This window comes from Thalassophryne amazonica, chromosome 1 (genome assembly GCF_902500255.1).
Source record: "Thalassophryne amazonica chromosome 1, fThaAma1.1, whole genome shotgun sequence".
Classification (NCBI taxonomy): Eukaryota; Metazoa; Chordata; class Actinopteri; order Batrachoidiformes; family Batrachoididae; genus Thalassophryne; species Thalassophryne amazonica.
Genome location: NC_047103.1, coordinates 173,205,775 through 173,227,228, shown reverse-complemented (window position 1 = coordinate 173,227,228; position 21,454 = coordinate 173,205,775). Strand labels below are relative to the sequence as shown.

At 43.9% G+C, this 21,454-nt stretch overlaps 1 long non-coding RNA gene across 1 annotated transcript; it reads right to left on the bottom strand.

The window, feature by feature from the left end:
* Positions 1–4,047: 4,047 nt before the first annotated feature.
* On the bottom strand, positions 4,048–9,493 carry LOC117520937. Its single transcript, XR_004563822.1, has 3 exons — positions 9,415–9,493; positions 9,021–9,108; positions 4,048–4,130 (listed from the first exon to the last, which is right to left on the bottom strand). It is a non-coding gene; the product is annotated as an uncharacterized LOC117520937 (long non-coding RNA).
* Between the last annotated feature and the right edge of the window lie 11,961 nt (positions 9,494–21,454).

Genomic DNA, 21,454 nt, shown 5'->3' with positions numbered 1-21,454 from the left:
GTTTTACCTGTGGCTACTTGTACCACGATGGGGTAGAACAGTGGCCTAGTTTTACCTGTGGCTACTTGTACCACGATGGGGTAGAACAGTGGCCTAGTTTTACCTGTGGCTACTTGTACCACGATGGGGTAGAACAGTGGCCTAGTTTTACCTGTGGCTACTTGTACCACGATGGGGTAGAACAGTGGCCTAGTTTTACCTGTGGCTACTTGTACCACGATGGGGTAGAACAGTGGCCTAGTTTTACCTGTGGCTACTTGTACCACGATGGGGTAGAACAGTGGCCTAGTTTTACCTGTGGCTACTTGTACCAGAATGGGGTAGAACAGTGGCCTAGTTTTACCTGTGGCTACTTGTACCAGAATGGGGTAGAACAGTGGCCTAGTTTTACCTGTGGCTACTTGTACCAGATTGGGGTAGAACAGTGGCCTAGTTTTACCTGTGGCTACTTGTACCACGATGGGGTAGAACAGTGGCCTAGTTTTACCTGTGGCTACTTGTACCACGATGGGGTAGAACAGTGGCCTAGTTTTACCTGTGGCTACTTGTACCACGATGGGGTAGAACAGTGGCCTAGTTTTACCTGTGGCTACTTGTACCATGATGGGGTAGAACAGTGGCCTAGTTTTACCTGTGGCTACTTGTACCAGAATGGGGTAGAACAGTGGCCTAATTTTACCTGTGGCTACCTGTACAAGGTTTGGGGTAGAATGGTTACTTAGTTTTACCTGTGTTTAATTGTATTCGTGATGTAAAGCAGTGGCTGTCCCAAAACTTCCTTTACCTGAATAATGGTAAAACTGAAATCATGGTGTTTGAGCGCTCTGGCAAACCAAATGTGGTAACACCAAATTTTGGTGCTTTGGCTAACTATGTAAAACCAGCTGTCAAGAATTTGTTTGTGATATTTGACAGCTGTTTGAGGTTTGATCAACAGATAAATTCTGTTGTCAAAGCTAGTTTTTTCCAACTTCGCCTTTTGGCTAAAATAAAGCACTTTCTCAGTAGACGTGATCTTGAGACGCCATTCATGCTTTCATCAGCCCCAGACTTGATTATTGTAATGCACTTTATTCGGGCATTAATCAGTCGTCTCTTGCACGTCTCCAGTTGGTGCAGAATGCTGCTGCTCATCTTTTGACAAACACTTTTAGACGTGAGCATATTACGCCCGTCCTGTACTCACTCCACTGGCTTCCAGTTTGTTTTAGAATTGATTTTAAAATTTTAATGTTTGTTTTTAAAGGTATTTATGGCCTTGCACCTCCCTACTTGTCTGAAATTTTAACTTTCCTATAGTAGGACATTAAGGGCGTCTGGCCAGCTTTACTTAGATGTTCCAAGGTCAAGATATAAACGCTGGGGTGATCATGCTTTCGCGGTAGCTGGCCCCAGACTGTGGAACGAGCTACCTCTTGAGTAACGTACTATTCCTGACCTAGCACTTTTTAAATCTAAGTTAAAGACTTATTTATTTAAACTGGCTTTTAACACTTAGTGGGGAGTTGACATGATCTGTTATTTTTATGTTCTTTTTTATGTGTTGTTTTAAAATTTTATTTTATATGTGTTTTATTTTTGTAAATTTGTGTTTTTAATGTTAAGCACTTTGGACACCAGTCGGTGCTGTAAAGCGCTTTATACATAAATGTTGATTGATTGATTGATTGTGGCTACCTGTACCAGGTTTGGGGTAGAACAGTGGCCTAGTTTTACCTGTGGCTACTTGTACCAGGTTTGGGGTAGAACAGTGGCCTAGTTTTACCTGTGCCTACTTGTACCAGGTTTGGGGTAGAACAGTGGCCTAGTTTTACCTGTGCGTGCTTGTACCAGGTTTGGGGTAGAACAGTGGCCGAGTTTTACCTGTGCCTACTTGTACCAGGTTTGGGATAGAACAGTGGCGTAGTTTTACCTGTGCCTGCTTGTACCAGGTTTGGGGTAGAACAGTGGCCTAGTTTTACCTGTGCCTGCTTGTACCAGGTTTGGGGTAGAACAGTGGCCTAGTTTTACCTGTGGCTACCTGTACCAGGTTTGGGGTAGAACAGTGGCCTAGTTTTAGAACAAGGTCTGTTTCTGAATTTTGTGACTCTCAGTCTTCTCAAAGAGGAACTGAAGTGCTGCAGTCCTCTAGATCTACACCCGGTCCCAGTCATGGCGACAGCACAGTCCCGAAAGATGACTGACTATAAGTCCCGTTGAGCCAATTGCTCTGAGCAGCTGTATACGGCTGAGCCTCCCATCAGGATGTCGGATGCTCAAGCTCACCAAACAGCACACTGGAGGTTAAGCTTTCCATGTCTTCCTTTTGAACAATGACATTCTTGGAATCACTCTACTGTGATAATGCGACTGGTAAATCAACAAAAAAAGTCTCTCCAGTCACAGCGACTGAAGCTTGTACGTCCTTCAGAGTCATCATGGATGTCTTGCTTCACTCGTCTGCTTTGTGAAGGTCTCGTGGTTAAAGTGGTGGGCCTGAGATCAGGGGATCATCTCCTGAATTGATCCCGGTGTTGAGCACCTTGCGCTGTATAGGAGTGAGTGAATGTGCTCCGAGCAGCTGCCTCAGACAGTATAGAAATCCACTCCATTCTGTTGGACATCAGTGTTCTTGTGGCTGTCAGATGCAACCCACCAAATCTCAGTGAGACTGCAAAGATAGCAGTGTTATTAAAGCTGCAGGGATCCATCAGGGCTGGACTGCTTCAGGTGGGTGGACACAGTGTGCTTTTGGCTCTGCAATCTTTAATTTCATTTGGGGGACAGACATCAATCCATCTGACTGAATGAAAGGTCTTGTGCCTGGATTGCAAAAACTACAGGGGTATTGTGCTGTTCTCTGTGCTGGGAAAGGTGCTTGCAAGGATCACTGTCAACGGGATGCAGTGTCAGCTGCACACTCTAGAAGGAATCGGAGCTCTACAAGAACTGAGCCTGAATATCAGCAGTGGTTCCGTGCAGCTGATGTTGATTTCGGCACGGCGTTTGGTACGGTTGTCTGAGGTGAGGAGAGATTTACTAACTGTGACTTCAGGGATGGTGCTGTGATCTTTGAGGAATCCAAGGATACTCTGAACACAGCATGTGAGAAGATGAAGAATCAAAAGAAGAGCAGCAGCTGCATTTCTACACTCATCCATCAAGAAGATGCTCAAAGTGCTTTACAACAATGCCTCAGATTTGCGGGATCCCTTTTTATAGATGAATGGACTGAGACCATGCAGATTATATGTCTGGTCCAAGGACACAGAGAGGTGACATGAGCAGGATTCAAACCCAGGTCTACAAATTGCAGACCAGCTCTATCAGAGTCTCTACAGAGTCAGAGTATCTGGGTTTTTAGGGTCCTGGTGCTTCCTGTCCTACTGTCTGGTTCTCAGACTCCAGTGAGGACTGGATGTCTTTGGTACCAGGTCTCTGTGGAGAATCTTTGGTTCCCACTGGAATGACTTTGTGCCAGATGAACGGGTACTGATCATTCATCCTCGTCAATGATCAATTTGAGTTGAACAGTGATTTTTTGATTGACTCATTTGAGCTGTAAATGTCTGAAGTTTCCAGATTGTGCTGCACTGTTCAGCATTTGTCTTGTGGATTACGAGGACGGGTTCTTCACATCAAATCATGGGGACATGTGTCAATCAGCTGTGTGCATGTAGAGACACGGACTCCCAGAGTCAGCGAAAAAATAAACTACCAGATGATGGGCGGAGCTACGTGGCCACAGCAGCAATATCAAGTTCAGGTTCATGTTCAGCGTCAAACTATCAAAGGCTTCGTGTTCAATACCCAGAAGATAACGAGCCGCTACAAACTCAGAGGAACATTTTTACTCTTTTCACCATTTAAATAAAACCATGTGGGGAGATTTAAAAACAGTCCAAGTATTTTACGGCAAGTGTCGTAAACGTTTTATTCTTGAAATTTGAAACAGCGACTTCTTGCCGACAACGTTCACTTTAACTGTGATTTTTACCATTGCTGATCACAAACGGTTCTTGACATGCTGCTGCAGAGACAAAGAGGACGGACGAGAGGACAAAACAAGTAGATGGACGGGGGACAGACAGGTGGATGGACGGGAGGACCTGGAGGTACAGATGGAGGATTGTTACCTGCGTCCACGTCAGCTAGTTTGTAAAAGCAGCCAAGAGGAAAGAAAAAGGTCAAAATATCAAACATGCAGCAGCGCAACCATCACACAGAGGTTAAAGGTCAACAGGCCAAAGAGAGTGAAGAAGGAGAAAAGGATAAATAATGAAGAGAGAGACAATAAAAGAGGTTGAAGAGATAAAAAAGCTCCTTATAGAAAGGAAGACATGTCTTATTAGCAGTCAGAGCAGAGAAAAAGTGTTCCAGAGGATCTGGATTGGATTCCTTTAATCCACGACCATCGAGTCCACTGATGCCGCCTCACAAATTAAGGACGGATTATAAATAAATGAACTGCCCTGTTTTTGGCGTTACAAGAAAAACTAAACAGGCAACAAAATGAAGACCGATGCTGAACAAATTCTTGAGTGAATCACCACTTCATTTATCTGCTGGCTAACAGGAATTAGCACAAAGTGAGCAGTCGTTACACCGTTCAAAATAATTACTGAAGGTGCTCAAAGATTTTGTCTGAAGAAATATGATGATGTGTTTGAACTTGCTGAGCAGAATAAATAATGATCCAAATAAACACTCTGCACGTCCTCTTGGTGTAGATAGGGCCCATGACCAGTTTCTTCTCATTTTTGTTTTTAAAGAGCCGAGGAAGAAACAGAACTGATCTATAATTTTACATACCCACAAATAATTCTTTGCTTCACACAACAATTTCAAAAGATTTAAAACCAGATTAACTCAATTCTCACACATTTTGAAAGTTCATTTTCATTGACATTTCACTGGATAAAACCAGTTTAGCCCAAATTAAAGTGCTGAAATTGATCTGTGAGGACGAATAATTAATTGGCGTTTATTTCTTTCTTTGTCTGTCTGTTAGCAGGATTATGTAAAAACTACTTCACAGCTTCTCACCACATTTTCACCACAGATAGATATGAGGCCATGGAAGACTCCACTGAACTTTGGAGGTGATCTGGATCCGGATTGGTGGACGTCAGAAATCTCTTGTTACTCTTTGCTTTGGCTTTTCATGGCCCCTCCCCCTTTTTAAACATTTTTTGATGGTTCTGTTTCCTGCTGTCATTTTTTTCACTTCAGTAATTCAGTTATGTGGTGAAGCAGAACACACGTGTCAGGTCAAGCCGGAGTTTAGTGAAGCCAGACTGAAGGTTCCTGTCAGAACTCAGTGTTCTGGGTTCTCGTGACTCTGGACTTGAACAGTGTCGGCTCAGTGAAGTTCTGAGTCTAGCCTGAGGACTAAAAATAGTCCTGCTCAGTGGCTTTGTGGTGTCTGACGGTCAGTCCTCATGGGAAACAGACAGCTGCATATTTTTAGAAAAGAGGAACTTTAAGTCAGTTCCTGCTCATTATATAACTTTTTTCCTGGTGGGTTCAGAGGTCCGTGTTGTTGGATCCGGCTCAGATACGCTGCGTTAAGCCGCGTTGTGTTGCTGTTGGCAGCGGCGTCCTGTCATTAACTCTGGTCCGGCACTTCTGCGTCTGCAGCCTAGAACCAAACAGCCCGTTTCTGAGCAGGAACTTTATTTTTGTGCCTTTTCAGAATCAAACCCTGTTTTTTATGAATCCATCAGCTGATGGGTTTTTGTGGCTCAGTTCTGGACGAAGCCTGATGATGTCAAAGCAGACTCTGATACACCTTTAAAGATTTATCAAACACAAGGGTCAGATTTCTCTGATTTCAGAACTTAAAAGAGCAAAGAAACAACTTTGGGTCCAGCCTGGAACAGATCCGGGTGGAACCACCGCCTTTTGAAAGTTAAAAACAAGTTAAAGTGTTCATGATGCTGTGGTTGGACTCAGGACTGAACCTGTATTGTGTGAGGCATCACTCTGACACAAATCTCACAGACGTACACGACCTATAATCATGACACACCTCTTTATTGATTCATTATTTAAAATGTAAAAAAAAAAAAAAAAAAAACTAAAACTTTTTTAATGTCACACTTTAAACTTCTGACACATTCTAAGAAGTCTTGATGTGATCCAGAACACAGCTGCCGGAGCTTGGGTTGGTCAATCCCGGGGGACTGGTTCCTTTGTTCAAAATGTGTTCTGAGTATCTGGACTCCCAGATGATCCAGATCCTGATACCAGCAGCTAAACCCCAGAATCCTCTGGTGCTGATTAAAAACTCACACGGTTTCCAGCCTCAACGTTTAAATTCACAAGACTGGAGTAACTAGTGGCAACACGGTGTCTTAGCGGTTAGCACTGCTGCCACACAGCAAGAAGGTCATGGGTTCGATTCCCACCTGTGGTCTTTCTGTGTGGAGTTTGCGTGTTCGCCCCGTGTTTGCGTGCATTCCCTCCGGGTGCTCCAGCTTCCTCCCACATCAAAGACACGCAGGTTAGATGGACTGTAAACTTTAAACTGTCCGTAGGTGTGAATGTGTTTGTTTGTGTGACCCGGTGACAGACTGGCGTCCTGTCCAGGGTGAACCCGCCTCACGCCCTGCTGGGATAGGCTCCGCCCCCCTATGACCTGTAATTGCTGAAGGTGAGTGAGTGAGTTAACTAGTTCCAACTATCTGAAGTCAACAGATGGAGGGCAAAGATCATGTGATGACTGCTAAGACGTCTCACAAACCAGAAGGACAGGGGACTTCTTAAGATGTCAGTCATAAAAAACAGAATTCTGACTGACAGGAGACCAGCAAGCGATACTGTTCCACCACCACAAAGGAATATGACGACAACAACAACAATAATAATAATAATAATAATAATAATAATAAGAGTTTGGGGTAGATGTAACGGACGCCAGCGTGTGGCGGCTTGCAGTACAATCTGGGCATTTCATCTGAGCAGACGTCCACAGAGACAAAGCTGAAGCTCTGAAATATTAAAGCCTTTTTGGTCAAAGTGGCTCTGCTCCACAATCTTTAATATTCAATGAAGAACACGTTCCCAGACGCTGCCTTTATCCATGAAACAACTTCACCGGGAACATGAAGAGTTCGTTTGTCTCACAAAACCTCTTTGTGAGGCTGTGACATCATCATCACCTGTCAATCATGTCCCTTAGATCAAAGTCATAATCAAATCGCAAAATTTGGCATCGTACATCATCTTCGGTACGTCAGGAAACTGGAATGTGTCGACGCTGAACCAAAGGATCCTCTCTAGGTTCACAGAGGCATTAAGGTCCAAGTGCCTCAACAGGCCTGTGGACTGACTGGACACGTCAAAGGGAGATGAGAGGACAATATAATCCAGGTTTAAAGGATGATTTAACCCAGGATATGACAATATAATACAGGTTTAAAGGAAGATTTAACCCAGGATGACAGGACAATATAATCCAGGTTTAAAGGAAGATTTAACCAAAGATGACAGGACAATATAATCCAGGTTGAAAGGATGATTTAACCAAAGATGACAGGAGAATATAATCCAGGTTTAAAGGAAGATGTAACCAAAGATGACAGGACAATATAATCCAGGTTGAAAGGATGATTTAACCCAGGATAAAACAATATAATCCAGGCTAAAAGGATGATTTAACCCAGGATGACAGGACAATATAATCCAGGTTTAAAGGAAGATTTAACCAAAGATGACAGGGCAATATAATCCAAGTTGAAAGGATGATTTAACCCAGGATAAAACAATATAATCCAGGTTGAAAGGATGATTTAACCCAGGATAAAACAATTTAATCCAGGCTAAAAGGATTATTTAACCCAGGATGACAGGACAATATAATCCAGGTTTAAAGGAAGATTTAACCAAAGATGACAGGGCAATATAATCCAGGTTTAAAGGCTGATTTAACCAAAGATGAAAGGGCACTATAATCCAGGTTTAAAGGATGATTTAACCAAAGATGAAAGGGCAATATAATCCAGGTTTAAAGGAAGATTTAACCCAGGATGACAGGACAATATAATCCAGGTTTAAAGGAAGATTTAACCCAGGATAACAGGACAATATAATATCCAGGTTTAAAGGAAGATTTAACCCAGGATGACAGGACAATATAATCCAGGTTTAAAGAAGATTTAACCAACGATGAAAGGGCACTATAATCCAGGTTTAAAGATGATTTAACCAAGATGAAAGGGCAATATAATCCAGGTTTAAAGGAAGATTTAACCCAGGATGACAGGACAATATAATCCAGGTTTAAAGGAAGATTTAAGCCCAGGATAACAGGACAATATAATATCCAGGTTAAAGGAAGATTTAACCCAGGATGACAGGACAATATATCCAGGTTTAAAGGAGATTTAACCCAGGATACAGGACAATATAATATCCAGGTTAAAGGAAGATTTAACCCAGGATGTCAGGACAATATAATCCAGGTTTAAAGCCTTATTTACCCCATGATGCCGTGTGTCTGTCATCTGAAATACAGTATGTTTGGGCTGCATCCTGCAGGTGTGCACGAGGCAGTCTGGATGCGTTTGGATCATGGCTGACCACGCCTCTTTTCCTCCCGACTGCATTGGATTATGGCAATATATGCCGTGTCGGAATGGCTCCTCCACATTCTTGCTATGTGTGACGGGGGCTTTAAGAATCCTGAGTTAATCTGAAAGAGTTTTACGCTGTTGACAGGCCGAGGGACTCCTCTGCTGTAATATTCTCACTCTATTGGTCCACTTATTGAGAAAAAGTGTTTGTAATATGAAAAACATTTTTCAAAAAGGTCACACATGTTTACTTTTTAAGAATCCATTTATGTGACGATGAGCTGCTGAATGTCAGCTGTGATCAATTAAAAATGATGATTGTCACACACAGAGAGAGAGAGAGATGAGAGAGAGGAGAGAGAGAGGAGAGAGGGGAGAGAGAGAGAGAGGGAGAGAGAGAGAGAGAGAGAGAGAGAGAGGTCCTAACAGAAAGACAGTGAAAGACAGACAGACAGGTGTCCTTACCTTCAGGAGACTCCTCCTGCACGTATGTTCCTGTCAGGTATCGGTGGACTAACGCTGATTTACCACTAGCCAGATTACCCACAATGCCCTGAGTTTACATGGATGGAGAGAGAGAGAGAGAGTTAGACTGTGTGTTAGAGGGACAGAATGAAGGACGGGGGAATGGACACCATTTTAAAGATGATGGCAGGTGACCTTTTGACCCTGTGAATTTTAACTGACTCATTGTGATCATTTGTGTCCAACTACATGAGGACCTGCAGTGAAACTGTCTCACTGCTTTCTGTCTTCCTCTTTAAAGAACTGGACCTCCTGTTTAGACTTCAACATGTTTTAAAACACGTCTGACTGGTCACGTCATGCCCCTTGACCCTTCCCCTGCCAGTTGTCTCACCACTTTGAGTTCTGGGACTGTCCGGCTCAGTGTCCACTCCTGACTGTTCACAAAGGCATCTGGAATACAAAACACACACACACACACACACACACACACACATTAATAAAGTGTCACGGGTCATTCAGGTACACATAGTGTAATTGGATTTTTCAACAGTCCAGCATCTATTTGTTTTTTTCAGTTGCTTAGTAACACTAGACCAGAACACATCTTACACTTGTCACATCAAAGCAGGTGATCATCACGACAACAGAGCAGCAGAGAGTAAGAGGGATAGACAGGAAAAAGGAAAGAAGGATGAAACAACAGGAGGGGTGAATGAAATGAGGGAGGCAGAGTCTCACAGCTGGCAGATGACTGACAGCTGGCTGGAGATAACAGAAAGAAAGAGTGAGATGAAATAAACAATGGAGTCATCACTAGGATGGAGAGTGACCGGGCTGAACCCAAACACAACAAAGAACCATCCAGAACCTCTGCATTACTGAGCCGGATAGACTGTAGTGAAACCACATGGATGTACTCAGTGAGTATCAGCTGATACTGTCTGCTTCCAGAGCACACATCAATCACATCAACAACACGTTACTGAATGTGTTAACATCACACACTGTGTGTCTGTCTGTGTGTGTGTGTGTGTGTGTCAGACTGTCTGACACACACACACACACACACACAGAGACACACACAGTTTTTTTTAAGAGATACTTGTTTGTTTTATTTCATGCCCTTCTGTCTATTCCTACTGTTCTATGCTGTGATGTGACACTGAAATTTCCCCATTGAGGGATGAATACAGGCTTTTCTTATCTTATCTTAGCTTACAGACAGACAGACAGACACACACACACACACACATACAGAGACACACACAGACAGATTCACAGACACACAGAGAGACACACAGACAGACTCACAGACACACAGACAGACACACAGACACACACAGTAAAAGCTGCTGTGGGACGTTCATGTCAGTAGCTGGTCTGTGGTCTGTGTAGTCTTCAGTCCTGGTCTGATGTAGGCCAGTGGACCAGACCCACTTAGAGTCTTCAGCCTCTTTGACTAATTCATCAGCATCCATGTGTGTGTGTGTGTGTGTGTGTGTGTGTGTGTGTGTGTGTGTCAGGCTGCAAACACAGAGTCTGTCCAGGCGGAGACACAGAGTGCTAAAAGCCTTCCAGCACCACAACGTCGCTTAAAAAAAAAAACAACAAAAAAAACATCCCTGTGACCCACAAACGCGCTTTGTGATCAGTGACAGGAAGTCCAAAGGCACATTTAAAGTCAAGTTATTCATGAAGTGGCTGAAATCACTTCCACTAAAAATTAAGAGTTCTCAGCAGTGAGCTCTGGGGTTCACTCCCCCTGTCTGAGTGGGTTTCATCCACCATGAAAACCTGCTCACATCACACGCAGGTGTTTGATAAGACCGAGCTCCTTGGAATCAGCTGCTGGACTGTGATGGGCCACGATTCTCAGAATGCCAGTCCTGATCCTGTATCAGCCTTCCTATTGGCCGGCTGAGGACTGAGGAGGGCGTTGTTTGGTGACTTGACCAGCGCCTGCCTACATCAGCCCAGCCCCTCCCTCAGTGACAGCCCGGATGTTGGTCCAGCTGGTTCCTGTTTTTCCACTTTCCATCTGCTGATTCTCAGTGTGACTTACTGATCCGAACCCTACCCCAACCCCAAAACCCTGAAGAACCCTCAAACAAACAAAAACCCCTCAAGAAAAACAAAGAGCACAAAACCCCAAACAACCCAAGACCTCAAACTCTGAATGGAACAGTGTGCACAAAGCCTGACAGGGCCCCGTGCTGCTTCTCTGTGTCACACACACGAGCAAGGCACGACCAGGGTTTCTGGTTCAACACTCACGTCACAGTTAACGAGTTTGGCTGAAAGATGAAAACTGAAGCTGAAGCAGGACCCGGCGCCTCGGGGTCGGTCCCTCGTCCTGTATGACATGATAAGATACACAGAAGGTGCACGTGCACGCTGTTACCTGTTGGACAGGTTTCATAAATGTTGACAAATGCAAAGTGACGCTGAGCGCACAAACGCGCCTGAAGACTTTCTGTCAAACCAATAAACTTGATTCACGATTAAGAATGTCTTTTTAAAATCTGGATCAAAATGTCAGCATGATGTTTCCATTTAAGTGGTAAAAAGAACATTTAGAACTTAGTTCTTAAATGTTTGGTAAATGTAAGAGAACACACTGATCCCACAGATATTAGTCAAATTTAATTTACAATTTTACATCATTTTTTTATTTGACTAAAATCTGCATGTTTAATGAGCTGGACTTATGTCTATTTTCTTTCTTTCTGTTGTATTTATTGTATTTTTTTTTATGTATTTATAACATTTCAAGGGACATACATGTGTATTATGAACATGTTACTCAAGCAGATTTAACAACTTCAAAATACATATTGTAACTTAATCTAACTGAAATGATTTCTTTCTGAGGAGCCTGTAAAAGCTTTTTAAACGCGTCTCTAGTTGAGACAGATCGGCTTAAAAGCACTTTGGTTGTAATTTGTAAAACATTTTACTGTTGGTTTAGAAGCTTCGGGAACTGCTTTAAAAAGGTTTTAAAAGGCAGATAAACAGTGTTTAGCCTGTAAAAAAAAAAGTCCACTTGAACAGTCGGGCCCATAAGTATCTGGACAGCGTTTGGTCACAGTGGAGTTAAAATGAAATAATCCAGATGTTGTAGTGTCAACTTTCAGCTTTAAATAAAAAAACAAACAAACATGTATAGTGTCTTGGTGGCTTCCCTCATATGTCTCTCCTTCTTGCACAGTCACTGAGTTTTGTGATGACTGCATCCTCCTGTCCCGTACAGCACCAGACTGTATGTATTTTTTAATGACTGATGGAAATAAAGTCCCAGAAAATGTTCATGCGTTCATCCCCTGACGGGTTTAAAGGAAACCAACCGCAACAGGATCTGTATTAAAACAATCCTTTAAGCCAAAACGGGCTCAGACAGAGGCCCGGCGGTTCCTGTGCTTATCCACAGGTCCTGCGACTCCCCCTGGATGGGACCCCAGTCCCACTCAGGTTTCTTCCCTGCTGAGGCAGCTGGGTGGATGGACACCGTGCAGATCAAGTCTCTTGTTCAAAAGCACAGAGAGGTGGCATGAGTGGGATTCAAACCCAGCTCCTTACGCACTCAGCCCCCTGCTCTGCCATATGAAAATAAAAACATTTTAAAAAGTAACCCAATTCATAATAAACCCGATGTTTGTTTTCTGTAGTTACAGATGAGCCTGAAAACGGACGGACAGTCGATCAAAGTCTAATTCCCAGATATTCCTCAATGTTTCAAGTGATATTTTTGAATTCCACGAGCCAAACAACCTGATCTTCACACTGGATCACAAACCATCAGACGTCTTCACATCTCTGCCGTGTCTGCGTTAAATCCAAACCCGAACGCTAACGGGACAAATCAGACTGTCAGAAGGCACTGCAGCTTCATCCCAAATCAAATCAAAGCGCTCAGGAGCCGCCCTGGGACGCCGCCCTCAGAGAGCATCGTGGGAAAAAGAATTCTTAAGCAGACACTCGTCCATCGATCAAAGAAGGCAATCACTGGAAAAAGAAAATAAAACAACAACAAACTGCCTACAACATGTTTCAGATCAACCAAACCTGAATTAACGGGAAGATGAGGAATGATCAAAGCAGCAGACGTCACATGATCACTGCACATGCCGTGTGGGCGTGGCCAGACAAAACAAAACAAAAAGATTTTCCTGCAAAAATGTTATTTCCATCACTGAAAAATAAAACCATAAAACAATCTGTATGACTCCAACATGGTGCTGCAGCGTCTCTACAGACACGACCTGATCACCGAAACAGGCCTCAGTCAGCAGAGCTTCAGACCACACAGCGTTTCAGCCGCTCTGAACCAACCCAAAACGGTCTGCGCTCGACCACCTGAGCAAGTGTGGAGGGACGGATTTGTCCAAGTGATTGTGCTGATAATTTGGACTGGTGTTGTCTGAGAGCCGGTTTAATGTCTGAAGACCGTCACGCGGACAGACTGTTTAGCATTAGCACAGAGTTAGCCTCGGGAATCCCAGAAATGTGCCCCCCCCCCCCCCAGGCTCAGCACTGAATCCACTTCACAATGAAAACCACAAAACCAGGTACAACCCCGGCAAGAAAAACAATAAAAAATAACCTGTTCAAACCCTGAACCAGATGTTTGTGAACACAGACTCCTTCAACATCAACTCACAAACTAACAGACCTGCAAACCCTGATGGAAGGTGTGTGTGTGTGTGTGTGTGTGTGTGTGTGTGTGTGTGTGTGTGTGTGTGTGTGTGTGTGTGTTATGTAGCAATTTTCACTTTGCATATGTTTTTTGTTGTTGTTGTGATCCTGGTGTCACAGACCGAACGGTCCCCCCTAAAAATCAGTCCGCCCGGCCTCCACTGCACATGCGCCATTTCGGACCACAGCAGCTCTTCTGAGACCCAAAGTGATCAAAAGGATTAATGTGATTATTAACCATCAGATGATAAAGGTAGAATCTCTTAAATCACTATAAAGTCAGTTTTAAGAAGAAACGAGGCAAAAATCGGTGAAACACTGGTGATGCTCAGAAATGACCGATGCGCATTGAATGCAGCACCAGTAGCCCATGTAGCCATGGTTCTGATCTCCTCCTCCATGTTTTATTCTGAATAATGCTGAATTTATGTGGAACTAATTGTTGTAGAAAAGCTTCAGACATCTGGCACTCAGATAGATGATGACTGGAGGTTTGAAGCAGGGTATTTCTATAAATCAGGAGAAGGTCTGACATGGTTCAAGTACTGAGTTACATTTTACTGACATAGAAGCCAAAAAATAAACTTTCTTATAAGACAATAAAAATACTGTTTCTAGCTGAACAAAATACTTATCAATATATAATCCAAAGAATTAATACAAAATCTTTATCCAAAAAAAAAAAGTTATGTGAACTTAACCGAAGCTACATCTCACCTTGGCAGTAACTACGTTTTACAGACCTATGAGACAGCGGTCTCACCATAGGTTGCTTAAACTAAATTCATCAAAACATATGAACTTATTTTCTTGAAATTCTACAATATTCTTAACATTTTAGTCCTGTCTCAGCTCAGACAGTGCCATATGGTAGAGGTGCATCAACTCTATTCTCAGCTAGGAGATCAACATTTGAAGACCTAATCCTGCTGAAGGTTCCATTTCCATACCACTGCACAATGACAGTATCATTGGTTGACCTGAGCAGTGTGCTTTTTCTGTAGTGAGCAGGAACATCATTCCTGGTGATGGATATATCTGTTTCAGAAATAGATCTAAACTCGCATGACTCTCAAAAATACCTCTACAGCATCACAGTGAAGGTCTTTGTAAAAAAAAAAAAATCGCAAAAAATACAGGAGATGCAGAAATCTAAATACAATCTCATTAATTGACATATATTTGGCAATAGAAAGATATGTTTTTTATTGAGCTGGGATGAAAATCTTTTGAGATTTTTTTTTTTTTTTACACAGGGCAGTATTTTTCATGCATTCAACTTCTGATACAGCTGTCTACTTTGTGACATAAGCACGCTGTATTTACCAACAGATAAAAATGTATTATTTTGTGTATTAACATATTATGTTCACAAAGTTTGTGAAAAATATCAAAATTTTACCATGAATAATTTGGAGTAGACAAGTATTACAAGTTCCGCTTTTGGCTCTAGAGTCTAAATTTTGTTGTGATTTTCAACTTTGCTTGTTTGTCATTTGGCAATGATTTTCTTAGACAAATTGTACTGGAATACCTAAAAACTGGAGTTCTGAAATTTCAAATATGGTTTGTGAGGTCCATGCTAACTTTTTGGGTGCCGATATAAATAGAAAATGTATAACAGGGCAAAATAGGTGGCACTGTCTGAAATTTTCAACTCAAAAAAAAAAAATCACACATCAGTCTGGCGCCTCACACGCCTCACTTCCTGTCACACCTTCTATCTTTATCGCGTCTCTTCCTCTCGTCCGCCTCTCTGGATGTTAGTCATCGTGCTGTGTGGAAACTGAAGCGACTCCAGCTCTGATCTGGACACACATCATCTCCTCTGCAGCTCGGCCTCCTTTAAATCAGCCGCTCAGAATCACTGATTACAAAAATCTGTTTTCAGCCAAAACCACAAACTTTACAAAAAAAACACACAGAAAAAACAAACAAACAAAAGGAGTCAACTGTCATTTGACAAATCTAATCTGGAACACTTTCTGCAGTCTGCAATGTGAAGAACAGTCCGTGTGCACGTGAGTGTGTGTGCGCGCATGTCTCTCGGTGTCTGTGTGCACGTGTGCATGCACACAGGTATGTGTGTGTGTGTTCATCTGTGTCCATACGTGCATGCTTGTGTGTCTGTGTGCACGTGTGCTGCTGCTCAAAGATTAACACATGAACTGTGGAACATTATTCCTCACCAAAACACAGGCCAAAATTTAAATAGAACGGGGCGGAGTTAGAATGTTCTTTATGATGTCACTGTGAGGAAAGTCCATCAGATACATCAACTTGCACCCAGGTGGAAAATGATGAAGACAAAATAAAATAGCGCACTCAGTGGAGTGCAGACATCCAGCCAATCACAGAGCAGCTGTTCTGGGGGATAAACAATTGGCCGATACTTTATGAATGAAACATGAAAATGCCTACAGGTTAAATTTTTTTTTCCTTGTACTGATTTTTCACACCATGTGGTTAAACATAACCAAAGTAAGTTCACAATAATTGAAGTCAAACGCAACAACTAAACAAACGTCCAAAACAAATGCCAGCAGGACCTGGACAAAGAGCTCAGACCTGAACTGTCCACATTACACAGGGAAAAGACTGGAGTGAAACGTGGCCGGTGGAATCACTGTGCGTCCGTATTTTTGGGGACGGCAGATCATTGAGAGGAACTCTGAGGACGTCATTCAGGAAGCTGTGAGTTTATTTTCACATTGACATATTTCAGTTTCTGAATGCTGATGTTTAGGACACAAAGAAAGAATGATTTAAAAAGTACTTTTAAAGTACTGACCACATCAGACAGAGTATCCACAAACCATCGTCCCCAACAAGTGGCTGTTTTGAGTATTTCAGAATTCTAGCTGGTCATTCTGAGAACACATGACTGACTGGGCAGCTCATTTTGACAGGATCAATGGGTCTTTATGACATCATAAAGCATAGGCATCAAACTGATTCCAGAAAGGGCCAAGAGAGGGCAGGATTTCTTTGTAACCAGTGATGTGAAATCACCTGGTGGAGTAGGTGGTTACAAAGAAAACCTGCCCCCTCTTGGCCCTTTCTGGAATCAGTTTGATGCCTATGTCATAAAGCATAATGAGGTTAAAGTCCAAATCCTCCACAGAATAGATGTAGAATAGACACTGCATGGAGCACTAAAAGCCTCCACGCCTGTTTTGCTTTGACATGTTTCGTTACCGTCTGCACCAGACTGAGACAGCAGCCTCCTCCTGGTCTGTCGCAGGAGCCGGGTGGTGCTCGGGCTTCCTGTCGGAGTCTGGCTGGACGTGATGTCCCTCCTGGAGAAGATGCCACTGAAGAAGCGCACGAGGCCCCCGTCAGCGGAGCGGTCTCCCCTGCTCCTCGGCAGAAGCAACCCCGGTGAGCCTTCCTTCTCAGCCACCAGTCTCAGCAGGTCGCTGTTGTCTAACGTGCGGTTCTTGTCACTGTGGATCCTCTCCCAGCAGCTCAGCTCCAGTGTGGAGTCTGGTTTGTTCAGGATGGCACCAACCTCCAGCCTCCTGCTCTTCACCCTGGTGGACTCAGGGCGGCTGCAGGAGGAACTCTGGTGCACAGCAGGAGAGTCTTTGTCCACTCCGCGACCGTCGACATCTGGCCTGATGCAGCCAGAGCTGCTGAGGTGTTGGTCTTTGGACTGTGCACAGAGATGCAGCAGCTCACCGGCGCTCCAGTGCCTGAAGCTGAAGCTGCGGCGCAGAAGGTGGGTCTGCTGCTTCAGCAGTTCTGTTTCTGGACAAGCTGTGGAGACCATTCCATTGCTCCTGGAGTGGCAGCCTGACTCACAGCTCCTGTCGTCCATGCTCTTTGCTTTCATCAGCCACTTCTTCTTCTGAACGCTGCCACCAGGGCCTGGTGGACTTTCACTGCCAACATTCTGCTTTAGTCCTCCTGGGCTCTCCTCCTTTAGTCCTCCTGGACTCTCCTCCTTTAGTCCTCCTAGACTCTCCTCCTGCGGTGGCTCCCTGCCGTGTTCTCCTGAGGAGCTGGTGGGCGTCTCCTTCAGATGATGCCTTCTGGAGATCCTCACCCTGCGCAGCTCCAGCTGGCCCGTGCTGAAGGAACGGAACGCCCTGATGAGGCGGTCGGCCTCGGTGTCCTCCTCCTGCAGCCGGTCCCCGGAGGTCTCCCTCCTGCCGGGGCCCTGCTCCTCCTGCTCCTCCTGCTCCTTCTCCCTCTTCACTAAGGTGACGGTGATCCTGTAGACGGTTCTCCTCGGAGGTGTCCTCTTGTCCATCTTCTGAGCGCAGTCCAGCACCAACATCCCTCAACACGCCACAAACTTCCTTCTCCTCTCGGACCAGAACCGAGCTTTTCTCAGCCAGATGGATTCACAGGAAGCGCATTCCGTGTCGGTCCCGGCGGACTTTAAACTGGCAGCGAACACACAAACATCCGGTGTGCTTTTCTCAGCGCCGGGACTCTGGATCCTCGTCCGAACCGAGCCGGCAGCCCGAGGTCGCTCTCAGCCGGCTGCAGTCAGCGCCACGGGCCGCTGCTGAGCTCCGGTTCATGGCTCGACCCGGTCCCGGTCCGTCCGCCTCCTCCGCGCTCACCGACAGCAGCAGCAGCAGCAAAGGCTGCTGGGAAAAGCCGGGACGGATTCCCAAGGTGGGACCGGGATCCGGCCTGGGTCCGTGGTTCAGCTTCTCTCTGGACCTAAACGGTGTTTTTCAGCTCAGACTTGCTGCTGTTCAGCTTTCAGTTGAACCGTTTTTTTTTGTTTGTTTGTTTTTTTGTATTTCCATGTTTATTTGATGACAGTTGTTCTTTTTCAGTCTGTCTGAGGTTCCGGATGCAGACTGTGCTGTTTATTTTACATTTACTGACTTTATTTCACAAAAAAAAAAAAAAAAAAAAAAGATTATAAAAATATCACATTGATAACAGTTCTGTAAAAACGTGAGCAGGAAGACCAAAACTAAAGACACAGAATAAAATTACTAAACAATATAATACAACCATTATCTAAAAAAAGAAGTAAATTCTATAATATACCAGATCAAATGCAAAAAAAACCCAAACATAAAACAACAACATACAGCCCCCCAAACAAACTACATCATTCAGTGTGATAGTAAGAACAGGCCTGAACAGATGAAAACAGAATTTATTGACCTGTTTCTCATTTGACACTGTTAAAGTTAGAGTTTTAGAGAACAACGTTTAAATGTCTGCAGTTCCTGAGTTTTGACATGAGGAAAGTTTGTTAGTTTTCGGAAGACAAAAAATAGTTGTCTTTACTTTCATTTATTAATGTACTTTTTTTTTCATGAAACTGGTTTTTCAGACTAGTTTTAGTCCAACAGTTTAAAACACTGCAAACCTATGTTGCTGCGCCCCCTGGTGGCTTAAAATCTGTCCCTGACTCCTTCTTGCTGCCTAAACATTTTACATTTTTGCACTTCCTGTTTAGCTGTCTGCACCTTTTACGTTTAGAACACTAAATTATTTAATTCACAAACTTTCCTGTCACACAATAAGTTTGCTTCAAAGCAGAGAAATAAAGAAATCTCAAGTCTCACATCATCAATATCATAAACTTTTGCCTTTTCTGGAAAAAGTAGAATCTTGAATAAAGTGGGTTACAAACTCAGTTTCCCAGCATGCTGTTTGGGAGTCAAAGGGCACGGCTACGTATGCTACAGTTAACTGCACAGATCCTGAAATGTGACTCGAAGTCCCAAAGATATAAAAATAAATCACAAATACATGAATAAATAAAGATGAGACCAGAAGGGCGTGATGACACAGTCAATAAACAGCCGTACGAGTCCTGATGGTCACATTTGTACTCAGTTTGCAGGGAGGAGTCAGTGAGGACATGAACTGTGTCCACTGGTTGGTTGGTGGATGTGTCGTTTTATGATCACTCCGTCTTGCTGGAGTGTGATGTGGCCTTCTGTGAAAGAGGTCCTGATCTCAGTGGGTTTTCTTATCTGGCTCAATAAAGGCTCAATGAAATGAAAAAAAGAAAAAGATAAGTTTGTTAAAAGGGTTTTTCAGAGGCCTAAGTCTCAAACTTTAAGTTCCCAGGTTCCACTAAAATGCAGTCTGAACTTGAACCCTGGTGTTATGAGAGCACCTAACACTTTTAGGAGTGTGTTGCTTTAAGAGAGGAGGTGGCGCACTGTGATGACATCAATGTGTGTGTGTGCGTGCGTGTGTGTATGCTGTGATGACATCAATGTGTGTGTGTGCGTGCGTGTGTGTATGCTGTGATGACATCAGTGTGTGTGTGCGTGCGTGTGTGTATGCTGTGATGACATCAGTGTGTGTGTGCGTGTGTGTGTGTATGCTGTGATGACAGTGTGTGTGTGCGCGTGTGTGTGTATGCTGTGATGACATCAGTGAGTGTGTATGTGTGTGATGACATCAGTGAGTGTGTATGTGTGTGATGACATCAGTGAGTGTGTATGTGTGTGATGACGTGTGTGTGTGTGTGTGCATGCTGTGATGACATCTGTGTGTGTGTGTGCATGCTGTGATGACATCTGTGTGTGTGTGTGTGTGTGTGTGTGCATGCTGTGATGACATCTGTGTGTGTGTGTGTGTGTGTGTGTGCATGCTGTGATGACATCTGTGTGTGTGTGTGTGTGTGTATGCTGTGATGACATCTGTGTGTGTGTGTGTGTGTGTATGCTGTGATGACATCTGTGTGTGTGTGTGTGTGTGTGTATGCTGTGATGACATCTGTGTGTGTGTGTGTGTGTGTGTGTATGCTGTGATGACATCTGTGTGTGTGTGTGTGTGTGTGTGTATGCTGTGATGACATCTGTGTGTGTGTGTGTGTGTGTGTGTGTGTGTATGCTGTGATGACATCTGTGTGTGTGTGTGTGTGTGTGTGTGTATGCTGTGATGACATCTGTGTGTGTGTGTGTGTGTGTGTGTGTGTATGCTGTGATGACATCTGTGTGTGTGTGTGTGTGTGTGTGTGTATGCTGTGATGACATCTGTGTGTGTGTGTGTGTGTGTGTGTGTATGCTGTGATGACATCTGTGTGTGTGTGTGTGTGTGTGCATGCTGTGATGACATCTGTGTGTGTGTGTGTGTGTGTGCATGCTGTGATGACATCTGTGTGTGTGTGTGTGTGTGTGCATGCTGTGATGACATCTGTGTGTGTGTGTGTGTGTGTGCATGCTGTGATGACATCTGTGTGTGTGTGTGTGTGTGTGCATGCTGTGATGACATCTGTGTGTGTGTGTGTGTGTGTGTGTGTATGCTGTGATGACATCTGTGTGTGTGTGTGTGTGTGTATGCTGTGATGACATCTGTGTGTGTGTGTGTGTGTGTATGCTGTGATGACATCTGTGTGTGTGTGTGTGTGTATGCTGTGATGACATCTGTGTGTGTGTGTGTGTGTATGCTGTGATGACATCTGTGTGTGTGTGTGTGTGTATGCTGTGATGACATCTGTGTGTGTGTGTGTGTGTATGCTGTGATGACATCTGTGTGTGTGTGTGTGTGTGTGTGTGTGTATGCTGTGATGACATCTGTGTGTGTGTGTGTGTGTGTATGCTGTGATGACATCTGTGTGTGTGTGTGTGTGTGTATGCTGTGATGACATCTGTGTGTGTGTGTGTGTGTGTGTGTATGCTGTGATGACATCTGTGTGTGTGTGTGTGTGTGTGTGTATGCTGTGATGACATCTGTGTGTGTGTGTGTGTGTGTATGCTGTGATGACATCTGTGTGTGTGTGTGTGTGTGCATGCTGTGATGAC